The sequence below is a fragment of the Perca flavescens genome, chromosome 18 (assembly GCF_004354835.1).
Source record: "Perca flavescens isolate YP-PL-M2 chromosome 18, PFLA_1.0, whole genome shotgun sequence".
Taxonomy (NCBI): Eukaryota; Metazoa; Chordata; class Actinopteri; order Perciformes; family Percidae; genus Perca; species Perca flavescens.
In genome coordinates this window covers 3872602-3900216 of record NC_041348.1, presented here as the reverse complement: position 1 = coordinate 3900216, position 27615 = coordinate 3872602, and the positions used below count along the sequence as shown (strand labels likewise).

The window sequence follows — 27615 nt, the reverse complement described above, 5'->3', positions numbered from 1 at the left end:
TGTCTAGTCATAGCTACAAACCAATATTAATTAGGCAGTAATACAATGCCCACTCAAAAATATATAAATGTCTTTACTTATGGAACAAAATTCCCTAATTTGATCAGTAACAGCAATCACTTTATCTCGTAATCAGACTTAGTAATCCTGTTATACATAATCCTTGATCTTTTCAGACTCATTTCCACCTGTCAGTATAAGGAATGCTGTGCACTGACTGAATCCTTCAGGTAAGTAGCTACCTTTATTTCCACCAACATCTTCCATACAGGTGGCTCATAATGTCCTCCTTCCATTTGGTAACACATGGGAGGGGAAACTATTTGGGGAATCAACAGCTACTATATCTATCTCCATTATTCATTTTGAACAAATCCATCTTTGTGTGTCTGCCACTGTGTGTTGGCACACACCCACGTGTCCTTTGCCCCTGTGTTTCTATCAGCTTGTCATTACGTGTTACACATGACATGGCACCAGAGACGGTTTAGAACCAAAATGCCCAAACTCAGAGTATGTATCTGTGTCACATGGGTTTCTCCACTGCCACGCCTCTTTACGAGACTAGCGGCAGGTCCTGAGTGTATTGATTTGGATGGGAGAAGTGAACATGAAGACAGATTTTGACCGATTCGTTTGTCCCATGGTCACCAAAGTAAATATTGGACCAATTCCTTACAAGCCACATGTCTCCCCAAATTGCCAAATGCAGAATCACAAATCTGGAGAAAATTTACTATGCTTGAGACCCGTTTCTGTTTCAGTTATAAACTCACGCAATCTGGCAAAACAGAGAAGCTAACTTCAACTAACATTCAGGAACGTCGTAACAAAACTAATTTTCCTAATGCTATTAATGTGTCTTTCAGCTGTGTCAATAGCTCATGTTAGAAAAAGAAAATATGAATACATTATACACACATAACCTTTCATCAATCCACACGACGTTCACTACACTTTTAAACGAGGCCACGCCCGTTAAGAAGACAGCAAGTGTGTACCGTTTCTTACCATTGGTGCTGCTTGAAATGCGCTATTGTTAGCTATAGAGGATCTTTTAATGGCGCTGACACTGTCACCTTTTGACTCCCAAGTCAACAGGAAGGCAATAAAGAACAAGAACATAGGAAATAAATCCACCTCTAAGTAATTAAAGTACACAACTGTGCTGTAGCACAGTGCACTAAGCACATAAGTCTTGTTTATGCAGGAATATACACACACTTTATTACATCCATGCAGCCCCAAGAACTGTGGAAGAGTGAGGATGACTGATTTGGCAGTATGATTTATTTTTTTCCCAAGAAAAGGTGCTGTAAAACGTGCTGTAAAATGTGATATATAATCTAGCGGGGTAGTTATCACAGATTTCAAAGGCATTGTAATGGCTGAACACTGCACATTCATCGACAGTATTTGGAATAATTGGATGAGCAATAAAACACAGCCGAATACCTGCATGTATGTTCTGTACAATGCTCTCTATAGCATAACATTCATCTTTCTAGCTCTCTATCCTTCCACCCATCATGTGTTTACTACCGCAGGAGTGACACTTGTGTGTAACCACCATGGGAACAATAACGTAAGATAAGAAGATGCCCTTATTTCCATTCCCCCACACACATTCCCCCGCTGAGGACAACATATTTCATACCCTGTCCAATCACATTCTACCTGGAGAAGATTACCAGCCCCCACCAACTGCTTTCTCATTTCTCTTCCTCCTCTTTTCTTTGATATACTTCCTCTCCTGTGTCTTTCTTTTTTTTTTTTTTTTCACGTCTCTTTCTTCCTCTTTCCTTTTTACCTAAAAAAAAAATAAAGAACTGGACATACCTGCAAACTCTACCAAATTCAGCCATTTATTTAGGTACACTGTGCATCAATATGTATTGGACTGAATCTCAAAGTAAGATTGCTGTAAGTAAGATACTGAATTTAGGTATACTACATCACCCTTACATGTTCGGTCAGTAAAAATGTACTATATAATGAAACTGAAAAAATATTAATCCTTTTCATTTTTACAATGCGATTTATAGCGAAATCTGACCAAATTAAGGCTACTTCTGTATATTTTGTGTTATTATTGCAACAAAGTAATCTTTTTTATGGCCTATTTGTATCTGAATGCTTACTTGTGGATATATTTGAAGGCTGTAAGACAGACTTATCAATATATGATAGACCATGTCCACGAATGTAAGATACTGCATAGCTTTTATGTGGCCTGTGGCAAGAGAGACAATAGATCTTGAGATCGTTTCATGCACATCGAGTTGGATGTGTGTGTCCCTCTCTTCTCTTGCTCTAAGTGTGTGTGTGTTGGCTGCCATTTTGTTTGCTTTCAGTTTCAGACGCTCCATCTCTGTCCTTTCATGAAATGTTTTTCTTTGTCTTTTTGAGTAAAAGATCTTGGCTGGGCATTAAATATTAGTGAGACATCACTCAAGTGTGATGGATACAGTTAGGCACAGATTTAATAAATATCTATCAAGCTGACAGAGATGAAATAGCGTCTCATTTTCTGCCCTGCTGCAAAATCTCAAGACTAGATGATGTGCTCATTCTCAAGTTCAGAGCTACATTAACACTGTATCGATAGTACAATAACTGGACTCAAAGGTAATCTTAAGGCCTGGCAGTTTAAAACTAGCCATCTGGCCACACCTAGTACAGTAACAGATGAGAGATTGATATGAATTGCCCTTGTAAAAATAAATCTTTGACTTAATTATGAAGGTTACTACAGCTTGCTGCGGCTGTTATCGTTCCATACAGAAGACTGTGGTGACAAAAGCACTGAAGTGAAATGGATCGAGTGGCCGTTCCTATTTAGATTAACATAGTTGATAGTTGGGTACACTCTAAGGAATAAATCCGTAAAATAACAGTTCTGGCAGCTCATTACCCGGACTTTGCCCCTTAATTGAAAAAGGGAAATTTTGTGTGTAGCTACAGTAAAAAAATACTGAACATTTTCTGTTATTTAAAATTCTCTCACACAAAGCTGCTCAGATATAAACTTCTGAAAATGTTGAAGAAAACTTCCCAAAAGTCGGAAGCAACAGAAACATCGGAAAAAGTTTCAAAGATGTTGAAAAGAAAAAGCCCCAAAACATCAAATCTTTTTTCCGAACAGGTCGAAAAAAGGACAACGTGGACTTCTTTAATCTCCTAAAACCAAACTCCGTGGCCGACAACAGTTGTCGGAGCACAAATTATGCTATTTGAAATGTAAAAAACAAAAATTCAACTGAGAATCACATTAAATGGACAATTTCTTTTAAAATGCAACTGTTTGTAGACAGATATTTCTTGGAGTGTAAATGGTTGATGTAAAATAATGTCTAATGCTGTTAAAAAATCCACAGCAGCAATTTTAGGGCTTAAAAGAACCATAAACCTGTACGCTAGCGTGCTTCTTCTATCCGAAAGCATGATGACACCACCCTTCCAGGAACCACGGCGGGCCTGAATAATAACAACAGTGATGTAACATTACACAGTTAGCTCAAGTGTGACTACAGCTGGAGCTCTCTCTCTGCACAGAGGAGCTAGCATTAAGTGCTGCAGCGACATCCCAGTGGCCTGCTCTAAAAAAGAATGCCATGCATTATTGACCCGAGAAGTCCAAGACCCCATCACTTATTCATCTGGCCCCACTGTAACCATCCACTTCTCAGAAACACATGGCTAAAGAGCAGGAGGTGGAGGACCATAACAGTGCAAGCTAGCAACGGTAACGCTTAGAAAGCTCCAGAGATAGGGACTTTCTCCACTGTGGCCTAGAGAAGAGCCCCAGACATTCAAATCCAGGTTTAAAGGAAGAAAAAGGAACTAGAGGTGAAAGGCTACATTTACATTGCAACGTTTTGGTTTGAAAAGGAATATCTTTGGCTACCTTTACACCTCACATTTACACTACTCTGGCGTCTCAGAGCCCCTAAACTGAAGACATTTGAAAACACTTCTGACCCCGTTTTGGTTTGGAATCTCCGGGATTGTGTTGCAGTCTCAATGGTTGTAAACAGAGGCCTTTGGCAACACCGACACTGACGCCAACGTTCACCGCCTGATTGGGCCTTATCGATCATGACGTCTCGGTCTGAGACTAAGCTACTAACCTTACCATGGCAACTACCAGCAATGGGTGGAGTATACACACTGCCTCCTGTTTACCCCGGCACACACATGCCCAGTATACGAGAATGTTGATGAGATATGAGGTATGGGGCATGTTAGTTTAAAGGCAGAGTAGTTCTTCTACTGGAGCCAAAAACACTTCTCTTTTGGCTTCAAAACTCCTCCTAAAAACCAAAACGTAGCAATGTAAATGAAGTCTACTTTTCAGTCAACAGAAAATTCAAAAAGTCATGTTCCAAAAAGTGAGGAAAAGGTAGCACATCTTAAGTTCCCAAGTTAAGGCAGACAAAATACTGTAATTTTACTTGTTTGGGATGTGTTTAAGCTCACTTCCAAAAATTCAATGCTGACGCGTTTTCGGCACAAAGCCTTCTTCAGAGCACCGAAACGCTTCAGCGTTGGTTTGTTATGTGAGCCTATTAAACATGTGAAATGACAGCATTTTGTCCTCCTTAACATGGGAACTTGCCTACTGGATTTGGGGTTTAGAACTCCACCGAGAATCTCCATTGTTGAAGCGCAACCTCCTTATTCAACATTAGTCATAAAGTATTTTGAGGATTGATTTATTGTTTAAGTTATTTGTATACAATCTGTTGTCGTGACAGATTGCATACAGAACAAGAACATTAGTCTGAAGCGTTAGGTTTTATTAGTGATGATTTGTTGATCTGCTTTTTGAGGATTCTATTGTAAATGGGAAGAGACATTTTTAGAATATGGATGCATGTATGAATAAATTCCCTACTGTATGATACGCTATAACCACTGGGCAGGTGAGGACCCCTCATACTGTACAGAGATACAAACATTCAAACATAATCTGTTCATAGTATCCTACAAGGCATGTTATAAAACACATAAGTAAATCATACAAGACATATCCTATCCATGCCCATGGCACTTTACTAAGCTATTTAGAGGGTTGTGGTAAAGCAGAAGAGGGGGTTGGGAGAGACGGCTGTTGGTAATGTAAATTGTGGTTTTATAAAAGTGTTGCAGGTTTCTTGTTATTGTGTAAAGTGAAGGTGGTTCTGGGATGTCAGAAGTTAGAGTAATACTGCTTTCTGAAAGTGTCAGATCTTAATAATTTCATATTGCCAGACCAATCTCCACAGCTCTGTGATAGGGGGAAAACGCTCTGGGTTGTTTGCATTTCTTTAAACCAATCACAATCATCTTGGGCGCTGCTAGGTTCCGGACGCAGCGACGGTGGCTCTGCAGAATAGTCTCGGGAAGGAACTTGTTTTGGTGGAACATTTGCACCCCGCAAAAGAAAACGTTAGCTATGTAAATCAGCTGGATACTTGGGTAAACACAATTTGCTGTGTATCGCTGTGTGATCTTCATCATATATGTTGTGAGCATATTCTAGGTTTTTACAATCGTTCCCCAAAGGGACAAGCAGGCCTGCCTTGTTTCACGATCCAAATTTCCTTCAAAACTTGCCGTTTTTAACGTGTAGCTCAAAGTTTGTTGTTGTTTCCCATATGGAAGGGATTTCGAGAATGGCAACACACACAGAGAGGAAGGTAAGGGACATCCGGCACGTCCCTCACCTTCCTTCAGGTACTTCCATTAATAGGGCCTTAATGACAGAAATGGGCATAGATGGAAGGTTTCACACTTGGTATTCCAGTCACACACCTACTCTCATAAACTACCCCTCCAGGGTGACCACTCACTCTGTACAGCTCTGTGTAGCTACATGACGACCTGCGTGTATGTTAATGTGAATTCTGCTGTACAGTTCATCCATTATCATGCAGCACCAAAGTTAAAACTATGTCATTGTCCCATTTATTGGCTCTTGAAGGTTGGCGTTGCTGCATTTGCAAATAGACACCACATAGACAGAGGGTGAAGACAAGGGCAAGCCTGGTGATTTAAGGCTGAACGCATCCCTTTCCTGATTGGTCCTGAGCTACATGGCTCCTTATCAGCCAGCCTGCTCCTTGGAAACAAGTGAAGAGCACAGCCGAGGGAACAATAGATGGGGAGACAAGAGCATCTCAGTGCTACAGACTGAGGTGTTTATTTTAAGCTACAGTAGGAAGATGAGAAGAACAGAGTGTACACACACAAGTATGAAAAAGAGAATAAAAAAGGACATCTTTCAGTATGCAGACCGGATGCCCTTCAGCCCTGTGCTCACAGTCTCCTCTGGGGTCTCTATGGGTAAGGGGGTCCTGGCTGCAACATTTGCCCACCCATGGGAGCACCCAGAGCATTTATTACCATGTGGCTATTACAGCAACCCCTTTTTATTCCCAACTCGTCAAAATAGCGACGCAAGAATCCTCCTTTAGCATCTGTATGGAATGTATTGGGCATAGCAGCAGCTCGACCGCCGCGCTTGTAAGATGACATAGTATTAAGAGCGACAACGGTAGCGAGAAGTATGAAAAACTAATGTGTTAACTAGAGGGCCGTGGAGATGTGACATTTGACAAGCAAACACATGGGCTGATGCTGGCAGTAAAGTTGAAAGGACAAAAAGTGGGATGACTGAGATGGGGTGAGGGGTTTGAGGGAATGGCGGGCCACATAAACACATGGCCAACAATCAAGCGAGCAATCTGTGTACAGGCCTCTGCAGCCTGTTTTGAAATAGAAGCACGAGCTCTCGTGTTTTACGACGCAGTAAACGTCGGGCGGAGAGATGCAGAGGCTCTCTGGGTGAAAAATGCAGCAGATGTCCTTTATATTTCTGCATGTTTCATGGACTCCCAGAGAGGAAAGGTTTAAGCCAGACAAGCAAGACATGTTTTGGCAATGCTACAGTAATAAACTGCTATGCCCTAATCAATATGGATGTCTTTCATTAGTCCCTTGGTCACAGTTGTTTGGCACTGTTTAACCAGAAACAGCTCCGAAATCGCCATCACCAAACTCACCAAACTCCATTTAAATAATCAACACTTTTAGCCTGTATATAGCCAGCCTATTTCCACATGTAAATGGGTGAATTAAGGGTTTATTTCAACCAAACCAGAGTGGTGATCGTTGGAAGAAAGGAAAGACAAAACGACGTGGCAATTTGATTTGATTTTGTTTCTGTCGCAATCAACGTCAAGGCGGAGAGATGCGAAGTCTCTCTGGCTGAGAAATGCAGCAGATGTCCTTTATATATGTGCATGTTTCATGGAATCCCAGAGAGGAAACATTCAAGCCAGCCTGCAGGGCGCAAAGGCAGCATTCCTGATGTTTTGACGATTCTACAGTAACAGGCTAATAAACTGCTATGCCTTAATCAATATTGATGTCTTTCATCAGTCCTTTGGTCACAGTTATTTGGCATGGAGCATATTTGTACAGTTGGGGATTATGACACGAGAATCTACAAAATAATTCCAATCGGTGATCTCCAGAGGTTTATTTCACAGTCCAACAGGACACATTCAAAGCGATAAAGTCTTATTCTACTTCCTCCGTGGTCACAGGCCTAGCCAGGCCACTTCAGTGTCACATAAGAGCCTGTTCGATATTTGAGAAGTCATAAAAACAAAGACATTAAAAAGCAATTAGGTACAGCCAGGGATGAGAAATACCTTCTGACATAATACTCTCATAAAAATATCCAACTTCACATCTGCTGCCTTCTTTATGTGTTTGAGCCACTGGAGAACTGTGATATATATATATTTTTAAAAAAATCGACTGTGAAATATGCTTAATTAACATGTTATCTATATGCAGTCGAAAGCATGTCAGTGCTTACATGTGTGTTAGAACAACAAATGGCTGTTTTGGAACATTAAGGATAAAAACTTCAGAGCATTAGGCTGTCTGTAGGGCTGCAGTTGTTAATTATTTTCGTTATCGATCAAATGTTTGATCTATAAAAAGTCAGACTAGTGAAATATGTCCAATCACGATATGCAGTCGAGTGTGTTGTCTTATTTGGAATTTAGTTCCAAAAGCCAAAATATTCAGTTAACTATCATAGAAGACGTAGCAAAAAGACATATACATTTTTGTCATTCTATGCTTAAAAAAATACTATTGTAATGAAGAGAAATTCAGAGAACACTTTTATATTTGAATGTGTGTAAATGCTGCAGGGGGAAATGTTAACCTCCAGTGTAGAGGTCAGTCTTTAATAATCAATAATACCGATACTCTGTGTTGCTCGTGAGGCATTTTAAGACATTATATACATCATAAATGGACATTAAAAACTGACAGGATTAATATCTATGTAGTGACTGTGAAGCTCAAAACTAATTCAGCAGATCCATAACAGTAGGGCTGCCAATCATTGTCGATTAATCTGTTGATTGTTTTCTCGATTAATCGATTAAGTTATTTGGTCTAAAAAATGTGGATCAGTGTTTCCCAAAGCCCAAGATGACGTCCTCAAATGTACTGTGTCCTCCACAACTCAAAGATATTCACTTCACTTTTACAGAGGAGTGAAGAAACTAGAAAATATTGACATTTAACAAGCTGGAATCAGAGAATTGAAACTTTTTTTCATAAAAAAATGACTCAAAGCGACTAATCGATGATCAAAGGACTTGGTGATTAATTCAATAGTTGACAACTGATTGATTAAACTTTGCAGCTTTACATAATACATTGCACCGTGCATGCCATTATGCCCTATGATTCATGCAGTATTCATACTGTAATGCTGTAATGTGTATTAGGGATGTAACGATACACTCCACTCACGATCCGATTCACGATTTTTATGTTCATGATAGAGATTTTCTTACATTTTTTTTAACAGGATGAGCTGCAGACATATGACTGGAAACTATTCCTTTATTTCTATAAACTTTGCAAAACTTTGCAAAACAAGAGACGTGTCCTCTTATCAAAAGTGCAACTGAAACTGTGCTTTATCCTAAATAACAAATATTTGAAAAAAGACTAATTAGTTGTTGTTTTTTTAAACAAATCCTGCATTCAAATAAATAAATCTCTTGAAATGAATAAACTAATAAGCTGTAGTGACGCCTGAAGTCAAACAAGTGAAATCAAAAGTAGATCTCAACCGGTTGTAACCTTGACACATTTAGATCGATTTTTAAAGCTACAGTGCGTAGTTTCTGTCTCCCCCTTGAGGAATTCTAAGTAATGACAACAGCACTGTCGGCGCGTCCACATGATACAAGCTTTCCGTGATCGCGCGCGTACCCCCTCCCCCAAGCAGTTGCTAGTAGCCAAGGAGGACAAGGAGGATTAGTAAAACATGATGGACTCTTCAGAAGAGGTGATTATCTTCACTCGAGTTTCTGCGCGGGGAAAGTCACCGGACGCCACAATCTTCTGAACATAGACATAGAAATCCAGAGAGAGTTGTGTGGAGCTGATAGTCTTAATTAGCTTTGTAGCAACTCATTTGGCAACGGCTTGAATGTAACAGACGTTCATTAATATCAAAAAGTAACACACTAAAGCTTTAACAGATTCCCGATGCACCCTTACATCCCTAATGTGTACTGTATAATAAAGTCACAATGTGTGACACACCTCACATCACAGGAAACAATACATCAAATATCCTCTATGCACCCTCAATCCCAGTGTTTCTCAAAATGGGGGTGCGCGTACCCCTAGGGGTAATTTGGAGTTCTGCAGGAGGTATGGGAGATTTTTTTCAATTGTTAATTTAAAAAATTTCAGTCATGCATAATTACTAAAATAACTATACACTATAGTAATGAATTCATTTAGTGATTTTTAATATTTGAAATGTAGCTCTTAAGTGTTTTGCAGGTACAATATTGTTTAGTCAGTCAGACAGTGATGGCGCAGCTCTGTATTGTGCCTCTTTATGTAGCCAGGTTTTTTTTTTTTTTTTTTTTTAACAACATTTTTTATGCTGGGGGTACTTGGATTAAAAAAATAATAATTCAAAGGGGGTACATTATTGAAACAAACCACTGCTCCATCCTATACATACCCTTCTGTTTAAGCATTGCAGAGGTTAACCCGCACTACGAACAATTCTGGTCAGCTGCACTGCAGCATCATGAATTACCCCGAGCCGACAGAAAGACCTATGGCAACAATATCAGAAATTAAACACCACGTAACACTCCGCTGAGCATTGAGTGAAAAGCGTGTCCACACAGCCATGTTTGCAGAAGACTGATACACGCGGCCGTATTGTGCCTGCACCTGAGCACACAGTGCCATGTAATGCAGAGGGCGGAGGGCGTATTCATGTCGAGCCGAGCACATTAAACGGTGACTTTTATGCTTCACTGATGCAGGGATAAGATGTCTACACATGCTTTTATTCTGGAAAATGGATGCTTAAAGTTGTACAGGGGGATGGTTTACAGTACAATAGAACGCTGCTGAAGCCACGGATAATGCTGTGGTGAAAGTGACGTGTTTGAAGCTACAGATCAATGTGAAACTGGATAGGTGTGCGTTATATCCTACACACACAGACACGCACATGCAAGTGACTACACTCCAAGACATCAGCTTTGTCGTAGAAAAATCCGAGACCCAAAGTGTATTACTGGGCAAACATTAGTAAACGCATCTTCTGATTTCTGGCTATCATCTCCAATTTGTCTAAAAGACCATATGTTTTGAATAGTTTTAACAGGAACTGTATTGAAGACATTGATGCCATTTTCACACAGAGGAAGTATTTAGAGTATCTCTTCAAATCACTTTGGCAGTTTCTCTCGCTCATTTTTATACTCGCCGTGCTTCCATGTTCTGTCTCGCTACCTCACACCCTTCTCTCATTCCCTCTCTTTCGAATCACTTTAATCCCCCCCCCCAGTCTAAATTTCTTTCATTAATCAAAAGAATAGTAATCTAACCCTGTGAGAGGGGGAGAGAGGACCGATGGCAGTGCTTGACAGCGCCTCACAGATAACTGTCTGCCAAAAAGTGGCTTTAAAAGGTGTTTTATTTTTATTTCCAATTCCTAGAAAAGCTTCAAAAGCAGGAGCGTCACGTGGGAGATAATATCAACTTTCTGTAGCTGTCATATCACTTCTGTGAGAGGGCACAACTGAGATAAAAAAAAAAAAAACTAAATTTAGAATCGTGCTTTTGGGCGAGCACTGAAAGGAGTCTTCAAACAATAGTATGCTGCTCATATCTGTGTTCTATCTCCATTAATAACCATTTAACCACCCTACATAATGCAACAATCCTGTCGACCTGACTGACTGGCAAGTTGTACAAAACGTCCCAAATGCCGAAAACAGTAGCTGAATCAAGATAAAAACCAAGAACAACAAACTATTGCTGCGTCATAGTGAAAGAAAAAAACTCTATTTATATGATGGGGTTTGATGAGCGAAGCAATGCACCATTACAGTCTTCCACTATGCTTCGCCACAGCTTGCAGGCCCTCTGGAGCGGCCATTTTGTTTGTCTGTTTGTGTTCCCATGCAGAGTGTGTCTGAGGAAGCGAGGGGTTGTCCCGCGAGGGCTGACTGGACAAAACAAAAAGCTCAACCCATGCCTTTTACCGTGACTTGCCTTTTTCCCCCGCTGCCGTCGCTCTCATATATCTCACACTCACGTGGAAAGAAAGACAACCTTTCAGACTGGATACTGTTTTGTCTCCTCTTGTTTCTTGTACAGGAAGAGTTTGAGATTTTTTTTTGGCGAACTCATTTGCTTTCCAGCCGAGAGTTTGTACTGCATTTTTGTTGTATCGGTACATGTGTCTCTGTACAAGGGCAAAACATTGATACCACTCAAACTGTCTGCATGCTGAATATGAAGCTACCAGCAGCAAGCCCTTTAGCTTAGCTTACAGACTGGAAACAGGGGGAAATGGCTAACCTGGCTCTGTAAAAACAGAGAAAATCCAGCATCTCAATCAATTTCAAATCACAATCAGAATCTGAAGAATCTGAATTAGAAAAGCATTTATTGCCACAGGAAGTTACACGTACGTTACGTTGTCTTGTTTGTTCAACCCTCTGAGGAAGACGCACCGCTGACAAAACTCCTAATCAAAAAGCGATGTTAAAACATTTCGTTTTAGACATTTATTTACTATTTAAAACACATATCACCTAAGACTTTGGTGAACTCATGTAAAGCACCGAAACAATTCGTACAACGTGTCATAAATTGTGGTTTATTTTCAAAAGAGATTTGAGGAATTTCAAAAAGCGAACATCAACGTTTCAGCTTTAGCGCCAAATGATCTCTTTACACATTGCTCTACAAAAAATGTGGGCATCACTATAGGCAATGCTGAGTTTGTTCTGAACATGTTGATATGAAACACATGGGGATATGCAAATACCCTCAAAAGGTCAATTTAAGAAGATATGTCAAACAGCCCTCAGACCTCTTAATCTGTAAAAAACTGGATGTGTAAAAATGACATATTGCGGTGTTATATAACCCCCCCCTAAAATCACAACGTGTTGTTTTTACAATTACATTTTTGTTACCCTCGGACAGAGCCTGGCTAGCTGTTTCTCACTGTTTCCATCCTTCCTTATGCTAAGATACGCTAACCAGCTGCTGGCGGTAGCTTCATATTTAACAGACAGATATAATAGGTGAATCTATCTTCTTCTCATTCCCATAAAAAAAACATTTCCTTTAAGTAATGCAGTGTTATGTCAACTGCATTAGTCCTTTGTCAGTATTATATTGTTTCTTTGTGATTGGCATTATTATGTTTTGACTCTTTGCAGATTTCTCTAATTCAAATGCCCTTTCAAAAAGACTGACCTCTGTCAAATATCATAAAATATTACGTAGATAAAGTGTTTTATGTGTAATATCTATTTGTCCAAGGCTAAAAACCAGACGTGATTAAAAGAGAGGCACCTTTGTGATGTTAATTCAAATACAAAGAACAGATGTGTACGTCCGGATAATAAAATCTTCTATTCCGGGGGAATGGGGACTTTGCACAGAGAAAATAGAATATCCTGAAAAAGAAATACCCCCTTGTTATGATGTGTCCAAAAAGCAGACACAATCCCCATTCAGACAAGAATAATAGCCTTGTCTCTTCTGGCTCTGGACTTCTGTATGAACCAAGAATGGGGCACCATTATTCAGAAAAAAAAGAGCAAAAGAACATATAGCATACTTGAGGGTATTATTCGGGACATCTCCATGTTACTAATGCGACAGCAGCAGGAATCCACGAGGGTGATTTAGTTTGTCATGCAGATAAAACCTGAACTGCACTGTGACGGCCGGTAAACAACGGCAGGAGGGCTTTCAGTTCACACTGCCAATCCAGAGTTCATCAAGGAGGCAGCAAAGCAGTGGTCTAGTTATACTCAAAGGCACTTTGAAAAAGGCCCTTGAGCAAAGAATTGTGGATGCTTCGCTTGCTCTACTTTGAGCAGGTACAGTTGTTTTCTAGCTCCAGCTCTCGGTTGGATTCAGGCCCAAATGTAAACAGCTTTTCTGGGATACGGCACCTGGCTTCGCTGTGTTGGCAGTCGCGGTTTGCGGCTGCTCCCAAAATGAGATGTGTAAAAACCAAATAAAAATGTGTGTGCTAGTGTGAAAGATAAAACACGACTGAAGATGTTTGATACGTGAAGGCCTACAAATACCAAGACTTAGGAAGACTGGAAAGTCTAACTGAGAATGTTAAATGAGACCGTCGTTGACTGACTTTATGTGTGATGTTGCTTATGCATACGTACACTTAGGGAGAGCGGTAGGCCTGTTAAGGACCTTTGAAACCATAACAACTCTATAGTAAATTACGCTGGTCTGCATTTTCAGGCTTTTTTTGTTGTTGCATACTGTTCGTATGGCTTGGTTATCACTTGAAGCTTCAGGCTAAGAGCCTGAATTGGAAAGATTAAGGTAAAAAAGGAGCTGTTAGATATAGGTAACAAATAAGACCCGTACCTGCACCAAAAACAAGCAATGCGCAGCTAGCCGGCTCAGTGATCCAGGGCATCCATCACAGCAAGCTCTAGCTCCATTTTCAGAACAGTACTATGCAGGCGTCAGGCGTAAAAGTGCCCCGTGTGAAATGAACAATGGCCAGGGTGTTTCTGAGAAACAATCAGCGCATAGGGATGGCGTTGTGAGTCACCATTTATACGGAGAGCAGCCCCTTCACAGTGTGTATAGTGCAGTATAGGCCTGACAACCCTCCCACCCACCCCCACCCCCTCCCCGTCTCTCCCTCGCTCCCTCTCTGCAGTCCAAACAGTGCAAGCCGCATAACGCGACATGGTATAGCAGTCATGGCAACTGGAGCATCCTTGGGGGCTTCACTGTGCTCTCTATATACTCTAGGCTATAATCTGCCATTGTAGTGAATACACACAGTGACACAGCTGTGAGTGTCCAAAGCCTGTAGGCTATTCTTTCTTTAAAAACAAACTGAATGCGTTTGCTTTTTGACTTCACTGCAACATCTGTTATTTTAAGGTCATTAAAAACCACCCAAAACTGGAATGTGTAACTGGGTAAATGTAATCCTCATGTCCCAGTGCTCACTGCATGATTTCCAGTAATGTGACACACATTCAATCAACCCCTCAAGCGGCAGCATCTGTCAGTGGCCATCAGCCAGCCTACCGCCATGTGCGGTGTGATTGTGAAATGGTCCCAGGTGCGCCAAAGATCAACAGGACTTAAATATCTAATCAGCCGCATCGTCAAACCTCAGAATAAAAACCACAATCATCTTTATTTCTGCACCACAAGGCTGGCTGGGTACCTCTCACAGCAGCCACGGTATTGTGTGAGTGCTGTGCGTGACAGGCAGCACGGGGGCGTCAACTCAACACACACGACATCCAGACATCAGACAATTTGCTTCTCAGCAAATTGTCAGGTTTGGGTCGCCCCTACAAGCTTTTGAAATGTAGCTGACAAGGTCTAGTTTGGAAGCAATACTGCTAGCTCTATATGTAGGGTGGAAGTAGCATTAATGTTCTGCATTATAAATCAAGGTTGTATAAATGCAACAGTCCAAACTGGTACACACATGTACTGTAGGAGTGCTAAGCACCCAGGCTCTTTATATTTTCATTTATATATTTTTTTAGGTCCGTGTGTGATTGACAGACAGCGCGTGCGGGGCTCACATTGGCAGGGATGTGCGTCTCCTCGGAGACGGCTGGATGAATGGATACCGAGGGGAGGGGAGGGGGGGAGGCGGGGGCGGTGGGGTTGTCATAGTGCGGGTTTCACCGCGGTCCTCCCCGGCGCTCTTCTTCCCATTACTCGCCTGTAACCCCCAACCCCTCTTCCCCCCAACCCCCACCCACCGTTCAACCAGCGGGATATTTTTCGAGCTCCCTCTCATGCCTCTGTCACGTAAATGTAACAAGGATTTGTGACGCAAAAACACTGCGTAAAAAATAAAATAGAATAAAAAGAAAAAACAGTCGTGGAGCTGGATCGTGGAGCTGGATCATGCCCCCCCCCACTCCTGTTTATATCGGCGAACCCTACTCCCACCAACTTCCACCATGGCGCAGTTTACTATGCTATATAACGTGACATTCTCCTCCTCAGACCACATGCGCCGCATCAGCCCTGACTCCTCTTCTTCAGAGCAGCGGGGGGGGATGCTGCTTTTGTTTTCGTTGCACGGCGTGCACGATTCCCCCAACCCGCTGCGACATCAGCAGTCTACCTGCTGCGTCTGTCAGCTCCGAGGTGGGAGATGGAGCTCTCAGTCAGCCACGATACTTGATTTTGAAGAAAAACACACACACACACACACACAAACACACAATCCCTTCAAAATGGCTGAGAGAAATGCTTCAGACACAGCCCCGAACATATTTTACAATGCAGTGTTTGGCCACAAAATGGACCAGAATTTCACCTCCTCCGTGTGTGTGTGTGTGTGTGTGTTTTTCCCCCCGCCCCACTCTGGCGCTGTCCACGGTGCTGAAACATTTGAAAACGCCCACATCGAATAATACACCTTCAATCTAGCGCACCGCCGCGTCCATCCGCTCAGCAATCCACCGTTTGCGTCTGAGATTTAGCCTATCACCCGGGAGGTCACGCATTCATTGCCTTCCCTTGGTTTCTGATCCGCCTTGTCCCGCAACGAGATAAAACCCGAAAATAATTAACAAGCAAACATTATGTATCGCCATCATCCAGGCTGGCAGAAATCAGACGTCCAACGCTCACTTTGTTTTCTGTTTTTTCTGTTTTTCCTTTTTTTTTATCCACGAATAATACACATGCTTCTTCACTGCACAAAAAACCCGACCCGTTTAAGAAATACAGATGCTAAAACATCCAAGTGGAAAATGTCCTCAGTCTTACCTGTGCCTGTTGTGGGTGTCCCGCAGTCAGTATGGGAGGAAATGTCTGCGTCTATTAACAGCGAACCCTGTTATACCAGCCTCTCTCTGTCTATGACTGGAATGCTGCAAAGGCACTGCGCGTCGGCTGATTCTTCCTCACTTCTTCTTCAATGGGAGGGGGGGGGCATGCAGTGCAGCTCTCAGTCAAAGATGGCGGACGCTTTTGACGTCAGCAGCAGCTTTTAATAGATATCTGTCAGAGAGGGAGAGTGACTTTGTTTTTAACAGGGCGAGCTATACATATAGCACCTTAATATTTCAGATGTTTTGAAAATGTTACTGTGTTTCATATCCCATCACAGATTCAGATAGATATGGATTATTCATAATTAGATAATTTTTTTTAACTGGCTATATTAATACAGAGCTACTAGTAGCTTAATCATCACTTAACCCCCCTATCATGTCACAGGATATTTGTCTGAGCTTTTGCAACCCTAATAGGTGTTATTTCACTATGGCAGCAGAATGAAATGTGGCCGTATGCCAGAAACATGTGTACTGTCGCTGTTCACAATAGTTGTTCGCCTGTTCAGTATACATGAGGTCTTTAGGGCTGGCTCAAAGGTAAAAAGTAGTCTTGCATTGCCCGACCTTCCTCCACAGCGCCGCGTAGCAGGGTCTGGCTAGTCCACACAGCATTCCGGGATGGGAGAGAAACGTGCTCTGGTTTATTGGCATTTCTTTAAACCAACCACAATCGTCATGGACGGAGCTAAGCGCCGGATGGAGCAACGGTGCCGCTGCAAAACAGCCTCAGGAAGGATCTTGTCTTGGTGGACATGTATACGATCTAAAGTCGTGCAACAGAAAACTCTGATTGGACAGATAGTCTAGCTAGCTGTCTGGATTCACCCTGCAGAGATCTGAGGAGCAGTTAACCATAGTCCTCATTAAGGGCCCGGAGTTTAGAACGCCAACAGAAAGAAAGCGAACGTTAACGGACATTCGGCCAAAATGAGGGACATCCGGCGGAATTTCCAGCAGCACCTGAAAGGGAAACGTCATCAATATAGACTAGGTAAGATGGACTTTAAATTAACTTTTCGGGGGTCAATTCTTAATGTAAACATCAGCGTTATAATTTGTTTTAGGGTTGCTTCTTGCGTGTACAATTTACTGCATAAGCTCTCTGAGAATCTCTTTTACATCCAAGCTAAATTGGTATTGCAACTGAAATGTCCCTAACCTTAACCTTAATCCAATCAGGAAGTCATGAATTGGAATTAAAATTGATTCGGAAATAATCGGCGATACACAGCCCTACATATTTGAATGGGAACTTCTTCACTATCATTTTTAAACCAAAGCAATCTGACTTGTCATAGATGTTTACAACCAGCATGACTAATCTGGTGGGCGTGACAGCGTCCGTGGTAACGGAGAATGGATTACTAATCAGGTAAAGGGGCCCATGGGGCCCATTGGGTCCCTTACCCCTCAATGCCCCACGTGTGGCAATTGATTTGTGATACTTTGATTAATTGTAACTGTGTTTGGGAGTATGACCCACTAAAACAATCTAAACAGGCATACTTGATTAAGGGCTGGTGTTGTTTTATAACCTGATTGTGGTCTTGAGTAGGATCCCTACTATGTCAAAATCTAGTTTTAAGAGCTTCATTTTTACAGTTGCTACTCATTTTATATGGTGCACATTCCTAAATTAGCACATAGCAAACTTGGAGGCATGTTGTATTCCAGCATAGAAGAGAGTAGGAACTGGGGTAAATAGGGGTCCAGGAAGGCCCCCTATGACAGTGGCTCCCAAACTGTTTTACGGAAAGGACCCCGAAGCGGACAAAATATATAGGACAGATTTTGTCCCAAGGATCCCCAATCTGATAGATTTTGTTGCTTTTAGATGTTTTATTACAAAAATGTATAGGAAACCCATTACCAAAATAGTTATACATTCTGTCATTGTGTTACTTATGGATGGGTGGAATTATAGTGAAAAACAATTACTCCCATTTTTGCGAGGGCCCCCCTGGAACCTCATACCCCACCTTGGCAACCACTGCCCTAGGAGATTAATCTGACTACTTGAAGAAAATGATGCAGTCCAAATGTCCTTGAGGACATTTTTTTCTGGCTTGTTTGGAACTGTCATGGTTGTGGTTTTCTGTTATAGTTTTTCCAGTTTTATTGTGTTAATGCATTCCCCGCTTCCTTGTTGTTTACTGTCTCTCGTGTTCTCTGTTGCGTGTTCATCCTTGTGTATGTTTTATGCTTCAGTTTCCGGTTTTATTTTGTAGTCTGTTTTCTCCCATGTCATGTCTTGATTTACTTCCTGTCTTGTGTTTTCCCGCCTTTGTGATTGTCTGCACCGCCCTGAGGTGTTCCAGCTGTTCCTGAGCTCTCCTGTCACCTGTCCCTTGTTTCACCCTCGTTACCTTGTGTACGTAGTCTCTGTGTGGTCTTAGTCTCTTGTCAGATCAATAGCCTCGGGAAGGAACTTGTTTTGGTGGAACACACAAACTCAGATTGGACAGATAGTTTAGCTAGCTGTCTGGATTTACCCGGCACAGATCTCAGGAGCAGTTAACCATAGTCCACATAAATCCACCGGAGTTTAGAATTCCAACACAAAGAAAGATGAAGGTAACGGAACATCCGGTTAAAAAGAGTGAAATCTGGCAGAATTTCCGGCGGCAACAAAGCAATCCTGGAAGTGGAACGTTGTGAATCTGCAGATTCCGTTAAGGTCGACCAGTCCCACGTATAGACCCAAACAAATAACAAATGCGTAACGGCGAGTCACCCATGAAGCCTTCTGCTGAGTTGTTGTTTCTCTGGTAAGCAGACGTCATCATGGGGGACCAGCTGTTACCAACCGTGCCATAGAGCTCCAAGGTTGTCCAAAAACTATTAAAAAACATATCAATCGTTCACACTGGCTGCATCAGTAACACCTGTCATTCATCACATTAACTCAGTTATTCGGAGGTTAAAGACAGCCTGGCCTCGCACAGAAGCAGTCGGCTGCGTGTGTCAGTCAGCTGAAAACATCGTTTCAACCATAACCATGTCCTGCACGGCAGCAACCCGATCAACACTGATCATGTTTTTTTTAAATACTCTTTATTGATCCCCAATGGGGAAATTACAATTTACAGTCTATTATTACACACTACACACAGGCCTGAAATACGCACACATGCTCAGGTCCTATACATGCACTAATGGAGAGATATGTCAGAGTGAGGGGGGGCTGCGACTGCTGAACAGGCGCCCTGTGCGGTTGGGAAGGGGGTCAGGGGGAAGGGCCATGCTCAAGAGCATCTTGGCAGTGCCCAGGAGGTGAACTGGCATCTCTCCAGCTACCAGTCCACACTCCGAACTTCGGTCCGTTCCGGGACTCGAACTTGAGACCCTCTGGTTCCCAACCCAACTACATGCGGACTGAGCTCCTGCCACCCACTGTTTTATTCCTCACGGCCATATACTCAAAGAATCACTGCGTCATAGGAAAAAGCTTCCAGCCTGACCACGTGACATCAACTCCTGAGAGAAACATACAGAATGAGACCGACTGATGTTTTTCTCAGCACGTCCACACTAAATCGTCTGTGGACTCTCTCGGCAGCATGGGAATGCCCCCCCCCCCCTCCCCACCTCCCTCTTCACTCTCCTCCAGCCGCTGTCTCTGCTTGGCAGTGAAACAAATGCGTCTTCAATTGCTCCAAGCGAACCTGTCTCCTAAATTAATGATAATGATAACTCTGCATGAAAAATCCATTTGGAGAGAGGGCCAGAGGAGTAGAAAGAAAAGAGAGGAGGGAGAGAGAGTGTGTGTGTGTGTGTGTGTGTGTGTGTGTGTGGGCAAAGTGAGGAGAATGAATCTACAGGTCCCTCATTCATTCACACTCCTCTAAAACAATATTACAGTTTTACAACAAACCTAATTAGGAATGGATGGAAGGGAAGGATTGTGGTTCCATTTGGAAGCACGCAACTGATCTCTGCAGGATCAGGTTAGAGTAGTAATGGGTGCACAGACCTGCACAGAAGGTTCCTGAGGCAGGTCCAAGGGGTCCAGGCACAATAACACATCCAGCAGCTTCACTATTATTTCATTAAGGGGGCTTTCACACCTGCCTCATTTAGTTCGCTTGAATCGCACCAGAGTTGGTTTTCCCCCTTGGTGCAGTTCGTTTGGGCCAACCCGTTCTCACTCTTAACTCGTAAAATACGGACTCTTGGTCGGTACCTCTCAGCGTCAGGTATGATGCAAAAAGCACCGGGCAGAGCAGTAGCTCAACCGCGGCGCTGTAAGATGACATAGTATTAAGAGCGGCAACGGTAGCGAGTAGCAAGAAAGACCAAACTGCCGCATAAAGCGTGATTTCTGGTTGTGCGGAGGCTCCACTCAGAGCTTTCGCCGTAGCCTACGTATGTGGCCTGAAGTTTAAACTTGTGCACTGGTGTCTGCGTTGATCTCTTTAAGAGAACAGCAGGGCAGGCATGTGTGTGCGTGTGTGTGTGGGGAGTGTGTGGTAGAGTGAGTGAGAGAGTGGCGGGGATCAGCTTCGGAGCGAATAGCGACTCTAGAGTCATAGTGGGAGAAACAAAGTGTCTCCCCTGTGCTTTCTGACCACGGTGGGAAATCTGTAGCAGAAAAAGACCTGCTCCTTGATTTGAATGAGTAGGGGGAATTGCCAAGCTACCAAGCCACGGCCGAGCGACATGCATCGCTGCAACGTGTAGTTACATTTTTTGAGAGGTGCACTTCAGGCTACGGCGTAGGGTCCGGCGTAGGGTCCGTGTACATAGCCACGGTGTAGATTTAACGCATAAACGAGGAGGAGGAGAGTGACCATGACAGGGCCATGGGAGCAAGTGAGGAAAAGATGGTAGAGAGTAGATGACGATGTGGTAAGGAGTAGGCAAATTAACAGGGACTCTCAGGAAGGGAGGGAGGGGTGTGTGTGTGTGTGTGTGTGTGTGTGTGTGTGTGTGTCACGTCATAACGACAACAAGCAGTTTGGCTGTAACATTAAAGTTAGTGGCTGTCACGTAACAATCTGTTTAAGCTTACATTGAAAATGCTAGCGGTTAGCCTGTTGGGTAGCTGAAAAGTCTGTGTGATCTATAAAATCAGTGTTGATACAAGCATCAGTGTTCCTTGAATGGCTTAATTAGCTCTTTTCCGGGGCATGTACTACTCTCAGCTTTATTGTAGCTTTTGGAAAGGGTTATAGTTATGGTTATTGTATTTAACAGACACTTTTGTCCAAAGTGACTAAAATATGAAACTTACAATAGTTAAAATTAAATTTAAAGTTGCTAAGCCAATATTAAGCAAAATAGTAATAATAACAATAATGGCAATACAATATCAAATATCAATAATAAAAAAATATAAAATTACTATAAATATACAAATCATAACTCTAAGAATGAATGAATTATTTAAGTGTAACAGATAAGTCTTGACACCCTTCTTGAAGGATCCAAAACTATCACATGAACTCTGAACATTAGGCAACTCATATCATAGAATGCACACATATTTTAAGAGGACTGTCTGCAGGGAATGTGTCTGACCAATCATGGTGGGTGTTGGCCGCCTGTGCCAAAAATGCCAGGGCCGATTTTTTGTCCCAGTCCAGCCCTGCACTCCGATGCGCACTAAAAGCGGACCAAAGAAGCGTATTGAGTCCTCCTTCTAGAGGCGTTCTCGATACCCTTTCAAACTACTCTGGAGCGGTTCGTTTGTGGTGAGAACGTTATTCCACCGTCCAACTGATCCAACTGCAGGAACATTTTTGGACTAAACCAGCTGCTGTAGTCAGCTGCGCTGTGCATTATGGGACGAGAACAAGTTTGTACTTTAGCAACACTGCCCTATGGCAACTTACGGACAATCTTGGAGTCTTGATGAGCTGCGGAGCGTCATAGAAATTTGGTCTGATGACCATATTAGGTCCCAACTTTTAAAAACAGACAAGAGCGGTGACATTTTTGGAAAGGGTGGGTTCACAAATATGTTGAACAGCGCCGGGTTAAGGCAAAGAAACACATTCAAAAATACCAGAAATATCAGAAATAACATTCAAAGACACATCTGGCCGAAGATGTGACATTGAATATTGTCACGTGATTTGTGTTGCTGCATCTCATCAACTGATTTGGACCACAGCAAACAGTGTGGTGTTAAAAGGAACGGAAACGGCCCAAAAAAATTATATAATGTATGATTTTTTGCCCCCTTAAAGCATAATGGGCCAAATAAGAGAGTCTATATCATGGGGTGACTGTTTTAATGGGCTTTGATATTAAATCATGGCTAAGAGCAAAAATGTAGATGGGGTTATATTAGCTCACATAGCCTGTACACTCTAATATAAATGGGCAATGTGTATGTGTTTTTGGTATGCTTTATGAGCAAAGAAATGGAAACCACAGGAGAAACAAAAATGGTCAGTGTCATTCTCTACTGTTCAGATCCAGCTCACGTTGTGGAGTAACAGTTAATAACAGATATTATCTATTCTTCACATTTAGTAAATGTAATAACTAACAAGACCAAACAGTCTACAGCCACGCCAGCAACTCTGTGAGGCCGTACTCAGGTACTTGATGGTAACGTCAGCACGCTAACATGCTCACAATGACAATGCTAACACACTGCTGCTGTTAGCCCATCTTTGCTCAAGTTTACAGTAGTGTGTTAGTATGCGTTAACGTTTGCTAATTAGCACAAAACAAAAACTAAAGCTGAGGCTGATGGGAGTGTGATTACCTGATGACAGAGCGGGAACATGGATTTGTGAACCAATTTCATGGCAACGCATCCAATATTTAAGATATTTGACCCACAACCACTAAACTCACCAAAAGTAGTTGGATTTATCATTTGGGGGACCATGATTGTTCGTACTATACTTCATGGTAATCAATCCGTCCATTTTAGTCCAGACCAGAGTTGTGGACAGACTGACAACGGAAAAAAGCTTTAAAGCAGGGGTGTCAAACATGCCCCCATGGGCCAGAACCAGCCCACCAAAGGGTTCGATCAGGCCCACTGGATGACTTTGCAAATGTGTAAAAATTGCAGAGAAGTAACTAATTCAAATTCCAAATTTTTTACTTTAATCTCAGAGAATATGCAAGTTCTTTTTCTGAAAATGTACAACTTTAATCTTAGAAATTCTGAGTTTTTTCTCAGAATATTACCCCTTTCTCCCGGTCCCGTAACATTATATTTTTTTCTACATTGGGCCTTAAGCCCAGTTCAGACTAAAGATATTCGACAAGACGAGTTGAAACTTGCAACTTCTTGCAGCGAGCCATTCTGCGGCGTTCTAAAACCTGCCAGTTCACACCAATGCTTCCGTTCTAACTTCCGACTTTTGGGCTTTTCTGTAGCTGGATATATCATATTGTTTCGTCTAAATATAAATGCGAATAACGTTAGTGATATTGAGATGCTTGCTACAGTTGCATTTCTAGTGATGAATCAGCGAAAGGGTTGATTCACGGTTTGTTCTAACGCCGCTGGGCGCTCTCTCTCTTCAGTCACTCTCTAGCTTGCTTGACCATGTCAACCCGTTCTCACTCTGAACTCGTAAAATACAAACGATTGGGCAGTGGCTGTCAGCGTCGGAAGCGACGCAAAAAGCGCCCTTCAGCGTGTTTGTAGAACGCACCAGGGAGAGCAGCAGCTACACAGGGTTTGACGATGACGTAGCACTAAGAGCGACTGTAACATAAAAATAAAACGTATTATGGATCAGTTATTTCTATAGTTTATAGCTGACTTTACCAGCTGACGTCCCTTACATTCTAAAACCTGCCTCTGCGACCTGAACAGCTGAGTCACAGCGAAACCACCAGCTGGCTTGAGTCGAGCTGAGACGGGCCGGTTCAGACCGCTGCAACTTTTCCCTGCGACGTTCTGAAACAGTTTTGTCTCGTCGCGAATCTTTGTTCTGAACTGGGCTTCCGCTTTCGTAGCAGAAGCAACTTGCGTTTGCCAACATCAAGCTGACATTAAACTCCGTGTACGGCTGGGTACCGAACATCGATACTTTTATGGTATCGAAAAAAGCGCAAGCTTATCTGTCCTCTCTGCATATTGACACAAAGCGGAGCTCCGACCGACACACACACACACACACACACACACACACACACACACACACACACACACACACACACACACACACGCACACGGAGAAGTGCGGACGGAGTAAACTGTCTGCAGTTTTGTTGAAGTCACAGAGAGTCACTTTTGGTTTCAAGTGTGGTTACAGTTTTTTAAAACTTCACGCAGACAGCGTTTGCTGCGATATGATATTAATGGCGAGCCGAAAGCGGTGGCGGTGCTGTTGACGTTCCACTTCCTCTTAGACAAGCAGCCACAACGGTGGTTTCTCTGCCCTGATGACTGACTGACAGGCTGAGCTTGCAAGGCAAGGCACTTTTATTAATGTTACTCTGAGTGAGCAGTTTTACCAGAATTTTTTAATTTTGATAACTGTTTTGTTTCACAATTAAGGTTGAAAATTAAAGCTTTGTGTTTAAGGTATTTTTGTTGATGTTGAAATGGATTTTAAAACATATGGTATTGAAAAAAGTATTGTTAGGAATCGGTATCGAAACAGAAGTCTCGAAATTGGCACCGGATCGGAAGATTCTGAACGATACCCAGCCCTAACTCCGTGGAAGATAAAGTTTCTGATCTTTCTGGAGTGGTTTACTGGTCTGGCCCACTTGAGATCAAATTAGGGGTGAACCAAAACTTGTTTGAAACCCCTGCTGTAAAGCAACCCGATCCTATCAATTGCTTTGTTGTTCAACTGTTGGCTTTTGAAATGTTTTATTAAGTATGCATTCGCCTAGTTTCATTCCACAAAATTGCAAGAAGTCAGTGATTCCTATAAAGTATATATACTTTTTTTAATATTAGGGTGAAAATACCTTTTGAGAGAGCCTTTAGATTATTAAGGGATATAACAAAATCTGGAATACATTCTATCAAACATTTATCGAAAAGACGATTTAACAAATGAATAAAATGACATGAATTGTGCATATGAAATCTATTTTTGTTGCAGGTTTTACAGACTGTTACTAGTGTACGTAAAATTACTCTTTTTTACTATAACATAATACAAGTGTATGTCTACACACTGTGTGTCAGTTATAGCGTGGTAATTTGTGGTAACAACTTTATTTGTTCTTATTTCAAGAAACATCCCCCTGGCACTGCTGCTGCTTATCGGTCTCATTTTATGTACGTATATTTGGTTACACTTTACTTGAAGGTATCTACATAAGAGTGACATGACACTGTCATGAACGTGTCAAACATTATAAACAAGTCATTTTTTATGACATAACGCTTCTGTTAGTAAGTGTCATTAGGTTTTTGTCATGACAAGTTATGGTTATGGTTATGGTTAGGGTTAGAGTTAGAGTTAGGGTTCATGTGTCATGACAGTCTCATGTGTTCATAACAGTGTCATGTCACTCTTATGTAGATACCTTCAAGTAAAGTGATACCATATATTCTATTTTTTAAACTTAAACTGCAGGTTCTTAGTTCTCTGGGTTGTGGGTTTAGGAGTGAGTTGGTCAGTCTTTTAGCATGCGTGTATAACATGGTGCCTTAACATGGTAGGATGCTTTTTTATTCAGAAGAGCACAAATAAACTGAACACTGTCATTAAAAGTATGAGGCTCATCCAATTCTTCACTTTTCTTATCATCCATTAGAGCTTGCTGTGTTTTCGATTTTTTGGCGGAGATGAAAGAGAATGCCTAACTTTTCATGAAGAGGCTTTTGAAGTCAGAGTGGTTTTTGCAGTGTGTGTGTGTGTGTGTGTGTGTGTGTGTGTGTGTGTGGTGTGTCTGGGGTACTCAGGGGGATGGAGAGCTCGGCGTTAGCGGTGCTTGGTCTCACGGTCAAAGAGCAGCAGCACAGCGAGGGAAAGGAGAAGATTAGCCGCAGCGGTATCAACCCTGTAGCAGACAAGCTCGCGCACTCTGATCTCCCTCGCGCTCTCTGACTCATTTCAACCCTAATTAATCTTCACAGGAAAGGTGGCAGGCTGGAGGAACGGAGGGAGGAAAAGAGGATAAGGGGGGGGTAAGCTGCAAAAGAGTGACGAGGTGGAAAAGACAATAGGCACTGGCTAAAAAACACAATTAGGTGTGAAAGATGGAACACACTTCACGGGATGTACAGAGTGGGTATTGTGTGTGTGTGCACGCTGCAGCAGCAAGTGGCCTTGCAGTGACTCAGCACTAAAATCTCTCTCTCTCTCTCTCTCTCCCCTCCCTCAGATATCAGTCCTTAGTCATCGTACCAAACCTAACACACTATTTGACTGCTTTCTCGCCATATCTGGTTTCTCTCCGTCTTTGGAGAGGTTGTCACGACGACAGTGCATCTCATATGATTTGGCTGTGGTGTACAAATGCTCTGATTAAGCTTACAGTACATGTATGTTCTCAGGGCATGTATACAATATCATTGAGTGAATTGAAGTCTTCTTTTTTTCTTTCACAACTTTATTGGAAAAAATACATTCAAATATACAACATTTCAGACCTCAAAATAATTATCCAGAGACACAATATGATTTTAAATACATAAATATAGTGTTAATAACAAAAACAAAGTATGTAGATCTGTCTTGGTTTCTGTTTTCGTTGTGACCCAGGTACTGCACTAGAGTACTTGTAATTTACTTGTAATTTATGTTTCTTTATACTTTCAACTTCATTACATTTCAGTAGTAAATATTGTACCTTTTGCTCCACCACATTTATTTAACAGCTACTAGTTACTTTACTGATAAAGAATCACAACACAAAATATATAATCAGCCTATAAAATATGATTTGTTGTAATAGAATAAACTATCCAGCAGAATATAGAGTAGCTAGGACTGGCTCCACTGTGACCAGTTACTATGTTGAAAGCTGCTTTCACATGATTGCATCAGTATAATCTAATAATCTAGAATAATAAAATGTACTCACAGGACCATTTCTTCTGCTTTATAACTACAGTACTTTATACTTGAAGTACACTTTGCCAATAACACTTTTACTTAAGCACGTTTTGTAAGTGATATTGCTCGCCTTACCTAAGTAAAAGATGTGAATATTTCTTCCATCATTGTTAAAATCTCATTTACAAAAGCTGTGTACGTTCTTATTACACTAAATGCACTAA

At 41.9% G+C, this 27615-nt stretch overlaps 2 protein-coding genes across 3 annotated transcripts in view; both read right to left on the bottom strand.

Annotated features, from left to right (window-relative positions):
• Nucleotides 1–16565, bottom strand: part of snap25a (synaptosome associated protein 25a) — a 52250-nt gene extending 35685 nt beyond the window's left edge. For both annotated transcript variants that reach the window (XR_003694921.1, XM_028605941.1), the window contains exon 1: nt 16381–16565. The gene's annotated coding sequence lies outside the window, so the exon portion shown is untranslated. The remainder of the gene's footprint in view (nt 1–16380) is intronic.
• The window catches only part of ankef1a (ankyrin repeat and EF-hand domain containing 1a), a 53477-nt gene continuing 42427 nt past the window's right edge, over nt 16566–27615 (bottom strand). Inside the window, exon 12 of the mRNA XM_028605938.1 lies at nt 16566–16614. The gene's annotated coding sequence lies outside the window, so the exon portion shown is untranslated. The remainder of the gene's footprint in view (nt 16615–27615) is intronic.